Source organism: Lycium barbarum, chromosome 3 (assembly GCF_019175385.1).
Source record: "Lycium barbarum isolate Lr01 chromosome 3, ASM1917538v2, whole genome shotgun sequence".
NCBI lineage: Eukaryota > Viridiplantae > Streptophyta > Magnoliopsida > Solanales > Solanaceae > Lycium > Lycium barbarum.
The window spans coordinates 72,038,896-72,052,597 of NC_083339.1; the positions used below are offsets into that span (position 1 = coordinate 72,038,896).

Consider the following 13,702-nt stretch of genomic DNA (forward strand, 5'->3'; position numbering starts at 1 on the left):
TTGAATTGAAAGATAAATATTCTCAGAAAATCGCTATCTTTTTTTTTTTCTTGGTACGATCAACTTTCATAAATTAGTATGAGTCAAATTATATAATTATGATATTGAGTTTCCTCGAAAAGCTATTTGATGATTTGTATTTGTATGATTTGTTTTTGTTGCTTTTATAAAGTATTTGTCACTAGTACATTGTATTGAGAAACAAGGTGACCATTATTTTTTTGTTAAATCAATATACTATGTATGATTGGGGCTTTTTAATATTCTCACAATCTTTGTTATTTCTGTTATTATCCAATATTGAACTCATGCACGGATAGTATATATATGTAGGGGGCAATAGTATTTAGCCAAGTCGTAAATTATTAGAAAATCAGAAAAATTTGGCATGTTTATAAGTAGTACAATAAAATTGAGTGTAGTTAATTTTTGAATTGAGTGCACTTATATTTCGAATTTGATTTGAACAATAAATCTTTTTAAACTTAGTGTTGTTAATCTTTTTTTAGTTTAGATGAAAGATAAGGAAATCATTTTTAGTATTAAGAGGAATTAAGATAGGAGTAAAAATTAGAAAAATTTAAATACTAATATAGGTTTTTTCAATGAATTAAAAGAAAGAAAACGAAGGGAGCAGGGGTTTGTTGGTTGGGGGGGGGGGGGGGGGGGGGGGGGAGGCGGAGGGGGAGGTTAAAAATAATATATGTGTGGTATAATCATAAAACTTAGATATCAAAGCTTCCTTCTTTTTTCTTTTCTTTTACCAAAAAAACATGTTAAAGAATATTTTGACATCCTTTAATTTATTTTTCACGTGTAGGAGTATTAGAAATTGACCTATAAAGAGAAATCAAATGATCTCCAAATCTCTAGAAGAATGACAATTTATAAGTAATTACATTTGTCATAATCATAATATAAACTAGATATGATAATTTTTATGATTAGTTTTATTTGATACCCGTCGCGCATCGCGCGGGTACGAATACTAGTAAAAAAAATAAAAAGAAAAAGGGGACCACATGGACACGGAAAAGGAGGATAACAAAAAGGGGTCATTCATTTTCTTGGGGAGGGGGCACGGGTATTAGATAGAAAAGGGAAAAGAATATCGATAGAGAGAGAATATAATAGAACAGATAGAGAAAGAGAAACGGACAGAAAACAAGAAAAAAAAAATCAGTCGTCTTCTTCATTTTTTTGTTCACCGGAAAAATCATCATCTTCATTTCTTCACCGGAAAAACCCACCGGAAAAAAAAAGGAAACAGTAACCAAACGCCCCCCCCCCCCCCTTTTTCCTTTCTTCACCTATAAACACCACCCTATTCCCGTCACCACCTAAAACCAACGAACCCACCTGAAAATCATCCAAACACCTCACTTTTTTCCCGTCATTAAACCCACCCATCGGAAAATATCAATATCCGTGAACACTCACCTGAAACCACCATCCCAAACATCCTTTTTCCACCGCTAAAACCACCAACAAAAACACCTTAAAACAACCATGGAAATACTATAAAATACCGGACAACGACGAATCTAAACAGAGGGGTTGAGGTTTCTGTCTCTATTTTCAGTTTGAGTTGCGGGTTGTAGTTCGAGGTTCTAGTTTCCGGTTGTCGGTCTCCGTCCGTGGCTCCGGTATTAAGGTCCATTCTTTCATCCTCTTTGACTAAATTTTAATGAATCTTTAAATATGAAATTGAAGGTTTTTTTGGTTTTATGCTCGAATATGTAGTATCTTGGTCATGGCTTAAAATTAACGTGATTTAATTATTTGTGTGTTCGGTTGATCTTGATTTTGATGGTGTGATTCTGTTGAATGGATTCAATGGATGTTGTTGTTGTTTATGAAATAATTCTTTAGCCATGAACAAGATGATATAAATTTGTGCTAAAACAATGAATTAATTTTGGGACTGTTGATTTGAGTTAACTAAGTCATGTTGATTATTAATGAAATAATTTGGGTTGGAAATCGGGTTGGGTAGGTAAATTTTAGGTTTGTTGATTGCTTGTGTGTTTTTGTTACTAGTTTTCAATATCATGTATTCATTTTCTGGGTGGGATGTCCCCGGAAGAAAACAAAATGTAAAAAATGGAGGTCGTTTGTGGAGAAGACCCCGGGATGTCGGGGATAGCTTAGAATAGGTTAGCATAGGATAGTATAGGTTTATTTTATTACAGTTTTTTATTTTTATTTTGGGTTGTAATATTTTGGACTTTATGTTTGAGTTTTCTCGTGTGTGAGCTTGTTTGTTTTATATAAGTTTACCCGATTCAATTTCCGCTTAAGCCAATACTATGTTAACAAAGCGACCGTGCTAAAACCACGAGACTTGAGGGGTGCCTCACACCTTCCCCTCGGTCAACAAATTCCTTAACTGGAATCTCTGTCGCTGATCAGTTTTAGAGTCAAACCTGTTCTTAAAAGGGATAAATATTTTAAAGTGACTTGACACACCAAAATCCATTGTGAAGTGGCGACTCTTGTTATTTCTGAAATAATCCCTTTTGAAACACAATTTTTGTCACTTTCGATTTGATAACCCTTTTGAACTTAACATCTAATAAATCACTTTTTGTGGGAAAAAAGGGGTGTGATAGCTCTGGCGACTTCGCTGGGGACTTTTAGAATTCGAGCTTTTCAAAAAATGACTCGTATTGACTTAGTTAGAAACTCTTGTGTGAATGTTTTGTTTGGTTAATAATTTTTGCTTTATTTGCTATTTTCCTGAGTTTATTTGTTTATCGAATTTTCATTGTCTGTTACCGCTTTACATCTGGCATCATTTGCATAACCCCCCAATTCTTTCTGCAACAAGTTTCGGAGTACGTTGTAAGCGTACACGACCTTTTCGAAAGTCATTCCAATTTTTACGGAGGGGGCATTTCATGCACGCCATGTTCTTTCATGATTATACGAAGTTTTACCCAAAACTAGGGTTCTAGGCATGTTCATGATAGCCCTAAGTACATGTACCATGATATACCATGTTTGCTTTAATAGTTCGTTATTGTGTTCTTAATATTCTCTTTTGGTTATTGAGAATCTGTCTGTAAGCACGAAAACCCATACTTTGCATTCCATGGGTTCTTAAATGCAAGATATGAACTTTTATGTTTATTTTCATGAACTTCTACATGCTTCTATATTTTCATATAAGTTACACTATATATCTATCTTCATGTTACAATACAATCCGGAATCATGTTTACAATCATGTTTATATAATTCATGGGCTACTAAGTCAATTATTTCCGTGTTCATGTTTTGGGAGTTGCACAGATTATCGAGAAGGTTTAATACCTGAAACTACGTATGCTAGCGTAGGATAAGGATCGCTCCACCCAATTAGGACGATTCCTTCATGTTTACCCATTGCGGGATATTGGATCCATTCATGACTTGTTTCCCGGCAAGGTACATGATGGCTAGCTGATCAGGCAGTGATCAGATGTGCTTACGTGGTGGTTACATATTGATTATGCTAATGCTCTCCCACAGATATCTTTACAGACTTAAAATATCTTATTCATGTTATGCATATTCATGTCATATGATATTCATGTTCAGTTTATGGATACAGTTTCAGTTTCGTTATTTCATGTGCCATGCTTATTTCATTCAGTTGATTTATATATCGGTACAATCTGAATATATCGACGGCCTCTTTTATTTGCCTGGGGGCCTGCATTTCATGATGCAAATTTACAGGACGACGGATCAACTCTTTAGGACTTTTCACGTACCAGCTATTAGTGAGCCCCATCTCATTCGGGGTTTTGTCTTTATTTGTTTATTGTCAGTTATGCAGTAAAGGTATGCCGGGGGCTTTGTCCTAGTAAACAGTTTGGTAGTCAGACTTATGTCAGAGGTTTTATAGACTAGACTAGTTTAGTTATGTCATGTCAGATATTTAGAGTCGTATAGCCAGTATTGGCTCAGCATTTATCATTTAATTTCAGCCTTATGATTACTTAACCTATGCTTCATTCACACCATGCATGTTATATTATATTGTGCATCAGTACATGCCCCATGTTGATTCAGTAAGCCATGTGATTCGCTCGATCACATGCAGCAAGGCACCGAGTGCCGTATTACGCCCAGGCCATGATTTGGGGTGTGAAAACTTTAGTAAGCTTACTTATCCTACATATTCTTTAAATCACTAGACATATGCAGATACTCCAATATTATCAAGTTCAGGCAGGTATTTGAGTAAGTGATTATCAGCACTTAGGCACAAATTCATTAAAGCATATATACCATCTTAATCTAACATAGAAAAAACCTTTTAAACATTCATTAAACCAAACTTAAAACCTCATGATGTTACAGAGCATGTTTAACATTCTTGTTACTTGAGATTCAGGTTTTTCTTTGGCAAGCAGAGGTTTTAAACTAAGTAAGCAATCCAACAGTCTCATAAGAACATATAAGAACACAAGAAATCAAGGCCTAACATGGTATGCTATTAAAGGGGATAGACATTGTTTGAATCATCAATATGAGACCAGAAAACATGTAAAGGCAGCCCAAACAGACATAGAAAAAAAACCAACCTAAATGAACCAAACTAACACTGATGCATTTTTTTTCCGGATATATTGAGACATCAAGTAATTATACAAACTTCATTTATCAATAAAAAGTTCTAACAGGCTTGGCCTGGTAGAACACAATTTATATAAGAAAAAAAAAGTAATTATACAAACCAATATGACAAATACATATGTCACGACTCAAACCACGGGTCGTGCGGGTACCTACTATATTACAAACCTAGTAGGCAACCCTTACCAACTAATCCCAACACTTAAACATTTGCGACCAAAATCTTGCAAAAATCACAAAATTAAGATAAAAGTTTTGTACAGACTCTGTTTTAAAATACAATAAAACTGGAAAGAAATTCCCAAATCTAGTCTAGACAGATACAAGAGCTCCTACAGTACAGGAAGACAAAATAAATGACACAGCCTCTGCCTGGAATGAGATAAGCGAGGCTGTAGATGAATATCCGATAAATCCACACGACGAAACTTCGCTAGAACCTGCAACATATCTACACCCCAAAAAGGATGTAGCAAGAGGAGTATCAGTACACCACACGTACTGGTAAGCATCATAGGTCGACTAATATTAGTTCACGCAATACAACATAAAGTCAATAAGATAAGCAGATAAGTCAAAACCTTCAGGATTCTCAATATAAGTTATTTCACCTCGTCACGAACTTACCTACTTACCCCAAGCTATTCACTTCTTTTAATTCCATGGGGAAAATACCGGTGATCTACCCATCATTCAAACCCATTTGTCACGACCCAGCTAGGGGCCGCAACGGGTACCCGGGGCTAGCCACCGAGCACCGCTAGGTCTACTACTCATCTTACTCATTTAAAGCCCTTTTTATCAACTTTGTACATGAAGTTATAGGGAAACATATTTTATATAGAAACATAAATACTTTATATACATTTGCCTCTCGACCATCAATATATATATATATATATATATATATATATATATATATATATATATATATATATATATATATACATATGATAACATCTTGTGAGACCATCTAACCCACACTGCGTATCTACGAGCCTCTACTGACATACTGTATACATAGACGGAACAAGACTCCGTCGTGCCCAAAATATGCATATATACCAAAATAATAATCATAAGCACCTCCGGACAATGGAGTGCTTCCAATCAGCTGACAGCTCCTAAGATTCTGGATCAAGCTCGCCTCCCTATCTACCTGTGGGCATGAACACAGCGTCCAAAGAAAACGGACGTCAGTACGAATATTGTACTGAGTATGAGAGGCGTAAATAATGAAGAAAGACAACAATAATATAATGAAAACATCAATATGAACATCTAGATCCGAATGACCATCATAAAGGAAGTAATGCATGCTGTCTCACTCATACTCATTATCATGTCATGTATGTATAATATGTAAGCTGCCCGTCCATGTCGGAACGGTGTGATAATCAATAACATTAGCCCTCATCCATGCCTCCCGCGTCCGGGGTACCATCTCATGCCGCCTACTAGTGGTGTCTGCCCATGCCAAAAGGTCATGGTGTATCCGTATAGCTGCCTGCCTTGGCGGTGACTGCCCGGCCAACTAGGCCCGGTGTGATGCAATCATGACATACTCATCATAAAATGCTTATAATAATATGCTTAGCAAAATATACTTGTCATCACACATGCATAAAGACTCTAGACAACTGCACTCTATCGAGGTGACGTAAGCTCGTGAACCCTCGATTCCATTATGGTCATATATGAACATTCTGCCTCACCTTGAAGGAAGTAATACATAAGGTGAGTGTGAGTAATAAATAACATCATTACCAACATGGCATCATCATATCATATCTCTTTATCTTGTATGAGCACTTATGGATATAGGCTTTTAGCTTTCCGGAATATAGGAACTCCTGAAGAGGAAAGGAATTCATGATATAGGATTCATGCCATTAGAAAGAAAGGACTAGCCTCACATAACTTTTTCGCTTAGTTTCGCTATCGTTCACTCGTTCTCCTTTCAGTATCACATCACTACCTTTAAGAGAGAATGCGCATTATAATTAGTCAATCGACCATAAGAACGCATCATTATTTCTAGAGAAAATTGGGCAGCATCTCCATTGTTTCTACTACTTTTCCCATGTTCTATTTCATCTCCCAAACATTTACAACAACACTCACAATATAGTATCAACATTCCTCGCTCATACACATTAAGAGAAATCCACCATTTTCTCCAATATTTTTCCATATTTAATGGTTTTAGCTCGTTATCGCATTTTCTCATGTATAATACTTATCTCATGGTCTAAACATCATTTATAGCATATTCATAATCATAACGTACCAACTTTCATGATTCCATTCCATTATCATTCAATGGTGACTCTATTCACTCATTCCAGACCCACTTTCCATGTCCTTCTACAATTCAAGATTCTTAGCCTTCTAATACCTTAAACAACATGCTAAAGTCATGAAACTTACCTTAGATGATAGTTGAACAAGACTTGAATGAGAATACTCCTCTAGCACCAAAACCCTATCTCACCTCCTTTGATTTTCTTTGATGAAGATGAACTCTACTTGGGTTTCATACACTTTGATTCATGAATTTGATGTTGTTGATCATTGATTTCCTTGGTATTTTTGTGGTGGAAGTGTTTTGAGACTTTTCTAGAGAGTTCTTGAGTTGGAGAGTGGAGGAAATGAAATGGATGAAATAAAATGGACCCTTACACTTAAACTTAAAAGCTGGCCGAGCCAACTTATACGGACCAACATACGGTCCGTACTATTTATACGGACCGTATGTATGGGCGTACATTTGGTCCAGTGGCTGGTCCCTCCTTTGGCCAATTATATGGCCAAATCTACAGCTGGTATAATTTATACGGTCCGCAGATTGGACCGTATAATGCCCAGTGGTTCCGTTTTTGTTCTCGTCGACTCGTTCGATCCCCGATCCTTATGTAACCTTCTTAACACTTGTTTAACACTTCAATACCAATCTAAGGGACTTCATTGCATGTCTCTAAGACACTATTAAGCCCTCACCACATCGTTGCTCGTTATTCTTATCCGATATACAACATACGACTCGCTTTCCTTAACAACTTCCTTCCCTCATCTCGGATGGTTTTGAAATCTCGTTTGGGGTTATCAAATACTATTCCTCACTCATCGACATGTCGTATACGCCACGACCTTCGTTGTCCTATTCGCAGTACATGTACGGGGAATTTCCCAAGGTGTAATGTTATATCCCGTATTTTTGCGCATTCGGAAAAATTTGAAATAATTTTGACTTGTAGGAAATAAGGCTATGTTATTATTTTATTTAATACATGTGTGATATTCATGAAAAATATTGATGCGGGAATACGGAGGAAGGCCAAGGGCAAAATTGGAATTTTAGAAATTAGTTCCGTGAATTACAAAATAAGATCCATAATAAATTGGGCTAAAAAATTGTAAGAGAAAATGAGGCCCAATTCTTATAGGGGTGGCCGGCCATGGCTAGCCCAAGCCCATGAAAAGTTAATGCATCCATGTGATAAATATACTTAAAAAGGGACTTAATCTTTATTCTCCTTCAAGAAGTTTCAAGAAAGAAAATTGAGAGCACCTCAAAGAGAGGCCTTTGGCCATAGCAAAAAAAAAAAAAAGAAGAAAAATTTCCAAGTCCTTCAATCTTGATCAAAAAATCTCTTCCTTCTTGAATTCTTATTAAGTTCAAGACCCTCTACAACGTGGTATAATTAGTTAAGCGAGAGAACTACGTTTGTGGCAAGAGAAAATTTGAAGAAAAAGGTAAGAATTTTATCCTTTTATGTTATGGAAGAAGTATATGTGTTATAATGATTAGAATTGCATGGAAATCATGAAATTGGTGTGAGTGTGTGCATGGCCGTGTAGTGTGTGTGAGGCCGTGTGGTGTGGGGGTGAAGGGGAGGTGAGTTAAATTTTATTTAGCTCGCTAGTTGTGTCGTTGTGGCATTTATGATGTAAATAAAGGCTTAATGACTCGAGTTGGCATTGAAATTGGTTATAAGTCGTTATCGGGAATTATGTGATTCTAATGTAGTTTTTATGTAATTATGGAAGAAAAATTCAAAAATGTGAATTATTGTTGTTGTTATGGAATTTGGAAGAAGACAATGCGACTTGGTAGTTTCGTTGCATTTGTAGAGGTTTCGGATGGAATATGGAGTTGGCGGGATTGTTTGAATCCTTGAATATTGTTTGGAATGCTATTGAATTATGTTTGAATAATCTTGAATTAGTTAATGAATATGGAAATGTTGATATTAGTTTGAAAGTGTGAAGTTGGAATGGAAGTTGTTGCACTATGTAGAAAAGAAGAATATTTATGTTAGAATGTGTTTTGTTGTGATTGTTGATGTTGTTGGTATTGTTGTGGGTGTTGTTGTTGATATTATGGCCGAGATAATTCTCGGGGCTGTCGAATTTATAGGGGAAATGCTGCCGAAATTTCTATAGACAAATATGGATTTAAGATTGAATTCCTAAAAGCTTGTAACTCACATTTGGTAATTATGACCAATTGTAGATTTTGGAGGAAACGGGATTTGAGTTCGGACGAGCGTAAGACGCGAATAAGGTACGTAAAGCCCTACCTTTCCTTCTTTTGGCATGTCCTAGGTGTACTAGGTTTGGATTTGAGCCTCGGGGAATATTCTGTTCATGGAAATCCGAGTTTACTTTTAGTACTATTTCATTCAGTGAAATTGAATTAGAACCTTTGTATTTTGCTGGAAAGAAATGTTCAAACATTTGTAACCTTCACAAACGTAACCGAATCGCCTTGAAACTTTCACGGATGACTCCATAGAGTCTAATGTTTGTAAATTACGTACGCCACCTCGACTTGACCCGAGGTGGGCCCATTAACCCCGAAATCTCTTTCGTTTGTCCTATTTGACTTATTTTTGTATGATACCAAGAAGGGACTTTTGCTTATGACTTTAGCTACCAAAGAATAATGTTCTAATTGCTCTATTACACTCTGATTTACACTTTGAACTACAAATACGATTTCAGAAATACTTTTGTGAGACAGACCTCATATCGTTCAGTTGTTCAAACTAGTCTACCTAACTTGTCGTCATGTTATCATATCAAGTCCTTACAAATGTTTATATGTAAATTGCATTTAGTTTCTCACTATTCCGCTCGTGCATGTTACTATGATATCGTTCGCCGGATCCTGGGCCGGTTTTGTGATCGTGCGTACTATGACATATTCGACAGTATGATGTGTTACGGTTCCCGAGACCTCGCCATAGGGCCGGGTACCGTTTGCATACAGCGTTATGATGTGATATGGCATATGTTATGTTTGATGATATGATATGTATGATGATATGATGTGTTCGGGGATTGTACGGAGATTTGAAACTTTCTGGAGTATGATGTGTTGTGGCGCCAGCGTCGGAGTGGCGACCACGTTCCTGAGCCTCATGCATGATTTCCTTTTTATTTGCATTATATACATATGTTTTCAGTACAGGTTTTGGTATACTGATTCGGTATTCCCTCTCTGTACCTTTCACTTCAGTTGTGGTTTGGATTTCGGTACTCTATGCTTTACATACTCAGTACATCTTTCGTACTGACCCCCTTTCTTCGGGGGCTGCGTTTCATGCCCGCAGGTATAGACGTTCGTGATCCGCCAGTGTAGGCCACACATTCTGCTACTACAGAGTGATCCTTTGATCCGGAGCCCATATTTTGGTATATATATCTTTTGTCATGTATATGCTTCTGCATATTTGACTATTTGGGGTACGGCGGGGCCCTGTCCCGTCATATGTTTCCGTTATGATTTGTAGAGGCCTGTAGTCATACATGTGGGTCATGGGTCGTGTGTGTGTTCGTTTTGTTCATGCTTTGCGTCTTAATGCAGTCCCGTCTGTTATAGCGGCCATAATGGCCCATATGTTTGTATATGTGTATATATTCGGCGACGTGTATTCCGCCGCCCCTTTTGGCTCTGATATGGTATTTTTGCACGCGCGACCGCTTAAGATAATAATTGTTTTCAGACCTGTTTAAAATGATGAATATAAAATCTGAGTTAAGCTATAATATGACGAGTTGGTATGTAAGTCTGTTTGGGGTGTCCAAATAGGGCACCAGTCGCGGCCCACGGGGCTGGGTCGTGACAAAAGTGGTATCAGAGCGGTTTGTCCTCGGAATGTCTACAGGCCGTGTCTCGTAGAGTCTTGTTTATCGGTGTGTTGTGCACCACATCTATAAACAGGAGGCTACAGGACATTTAGGGTGTTACCTTTCTTTGAATCTTAGATCGTGCGATAGAGCTGTGCTATTAGGATGGCTCTTTCTGATCGGTTGGTGTGTTTTTCAGTAATGCCTCCGAAGAAGGCGACGGCTGCCCAGAAGGGAAAAGCGGTAGGAGAGACCAGTCAGATGCAGAGAGTTACTCGGGCTGATGCTCAGGTTATGCCCGATGTTGTGCCTCAGTCAGAGGGTTCAGCTACATCACCACCGGAGGAGCCCGGAGCAGGTCCATTATTAGCTCCAGAGGCTCCAGCGCCCGAGCCTCCAGCTCCTCAGCCAGGGGCGGAGGATAGGGCGATGAGGGAGGCCGTACAGTTGTTGACGACGTTGGTAGCAGGACAGGCTCGCAGACGCGGGCTGAGAGGTGATGATGATGATAGACGTGACAGTCTGAGGGTCCGTGACTTCCTGACATGTAATCCCCCAGAGTTTTTCGGGTCTAAGCCCGAGGAGGACCCTTAGGACTTTATTCGGCAGATGCAGCGCTCATTGAGACTGGTCAGGGCTTCAGAGACCGAGTCTGTTGAGTTAGCTTCGCACAGATTACGAGATGTCGCGATTAATTGGTATGAGTCCTGGGAGTTGTCCAGGGGTGAGGGTGCTCCCCCAGCAGTGTGGGATGAGTTTGCAGCCGCTTTTCTCCGCCACGTTTTGCCCCCGTTGTTGCGGCGGGCGAGGGTTGATAGATTTTTGCAGTTGCGGCAGAGAGGTCGGAGTGTTCGTGAGTATAATTTGGAGTTTGATTCTCTGGCTCGATATGCACCTGCTATAGTAGCCGATATGGCTGACCGGATGCACCGATACGTGATAGGGTTGGATCGCTACTTGGTTGACAGCTGCATGGCGATGGCATCCCAGACTAATATGGACATCGCCCGATTACAGGCTTACGCTCAGGGGATGGAGGATCGGCATAGGGGAGAGCAGCCTAGTAGGGATCGAGATAGGAGGCAGATTAAGAGGGCCAGATCAGTAGGATATTCTGGAGATTTTCGAGGCGGGCAGCCTCAGTCGCAGCAGTCAGGCAGATATCCTCCTCCGTCAGACCGGGGTACACAGTCCACCGGTAGACGATTTGATGGTGCAGGACCGTCTGGGGCCGGCTAGAGTTCCAGAGCACCAGGTTCACAGATGACAAGGGGTTCCAGCCAGTCCAGACTACCCAGGCCCCGTTGTTCTTATTGTGGGAGATCGCACCCAGGGGAGTGCTACCGAGCTACAGGAGCCTGTTTTTCTTGCGGCCGTCAGGGTCATGTCATGCGAGATTGTCCGTTGGCGAGTGGTTCTGGTGGTACAGTTCAGCCGACGGGATCAGCCGCTGGTTCATCCTCTACTACTTCAATTATGCGCCCTGCGGGGCAAGGTATGCCGGCACCGGCGGGCCGCGGTCGAAGCCGTGGCGGTGTTTCAGATTCTAGCGGTCCTTCGAACCACATATATGCATTGGCTAGCCGCCAGGACCAGGAGGCGTCGCCAAATGTTGTCACAGGTACATTACTGGTTTTCTCCCGATCTGTATATGCATTGATTGATCCTAGTTCTACTTTATCATATATCTCCCCGCTCGTTGCTAGTAAAATTGGAATAACACCCGAACCTATAGAGCCATTCGAAGTGGCTACACCGGTTGGGGATTTTATTATAGCGAGGCAGGTATATAAAGATTGTTCTGTGATTATATGTGACCGTTGCACTAAAGCTGATTTGGTAGAATTAGATATGATGGAATTTGATGTTATTATGGGCATGGACTGGTTAGCTTCCTGTTATGCTAATGTTGACTGCCAGAAAAAGGTAGTTCGTTTCCAGATTCCAGGGGAACCAGTTATAGAGTGGTCAGGGAGTACAGCATCGCCGAGGGGTAAGTTTATTTCATACCTCAAGGCTAAGAAGATGATTCAGAAAGGTTATATCTATCATTTGGTCCGTGTGCACGATACTAAAGCCGAGACACCTACTCTCCAATCAGTTCCGATTGTTAATGAATTCCCAGATGTATTCCCAGATGAGCTTCCAGGTCTTCCCCCTGAACGGGAGATAGAATTCACGATAGATTTGTTGCCAGATACGCAACCCATATCCATCCCTCCATACAGAATGGCACCAGCAGAACTAAAAGAATTGAAGGAGCAGCTGAAAGATCTATTGGACAAAGGTTTCATCAGACCTAGCACATCGCCCTGGGAAGCGCTGGTATTATTTGTAAGAAAGAAAGATGGGTCGCTGCGGATGTGTATTGACTACAGACAACTGAATAAGGTGACTATAAAGAATAAATATCCCCTCCCCCGGATTGATGATTTATTTGATCAGTTGCAGGGTGCTAAATATTTTTCGAAGATAGATTTGCGTTCAGGCTACCATCAGGTACGGGTACGAGAGGCCGATATTCCGAAAACTGCTTTCAGGACCCGGTACGGGCATTATGAATTCAGAGTGATGTCTTTTGGGCTGACTAATGCGCCAGCGGTATTCATGGATTTGATGAATCGGATATTCCGGCCGTTTCTTGATATGTTCGTGATTGTATTTATTGATGATATTTTGGTTTATTCACGATCAGCAGAGGAGCATTCAGATCATTTGAGAACAGTACTTGGCACACTTCGGCAACAAAAATTATATGCTAAATTCTCCAAATGTGAATTCTGGTTGACCTCAGTGGCATTCTTGGGGCATATTGTCGGAGCAGATGGCATTCGGGTCGATACACAGAAGATTGAAGCTGTACAGAATTGGCCTAGGCCTACTACACCGACAGAGGTACGTAGTTTTCTGTGGTTGGCCGGATATTTTAGAAGATATTTGG

General features: G+C 39.7%; 1 long non-coding RNA gene across 2 annotated transcripts; it reads left to right on the forward strand.

The window, feature by feature from the left end:
* Positions 1–925: 925 nt before the first annotated feature.
* Positions 926–10,954, forward strand: LOC132631562 (uncharacterized). 2 transcript variants are annotated; one of them, XR_009578878.1, is made up of 3 exons: positions 971–1,654; positions 9,143–9,193; positions 10,245–10,954. It is a non-coding gene; the product is annotated as an uncharacterized LOC132631562 (long non-coding RNA). The 2 variants fall into 2 exon arrangements; XR_009578877.1 differs by lacking the exons at positions 9,143–9,193; positions 10,245–10,954 and adding an exon at positions 3,295–4,019 and having other exon boundaries at positions 926–1,654.
* The last annotated feature ends 2,748 nt before the right edge of the window (positions 10,955–13,702 follow it).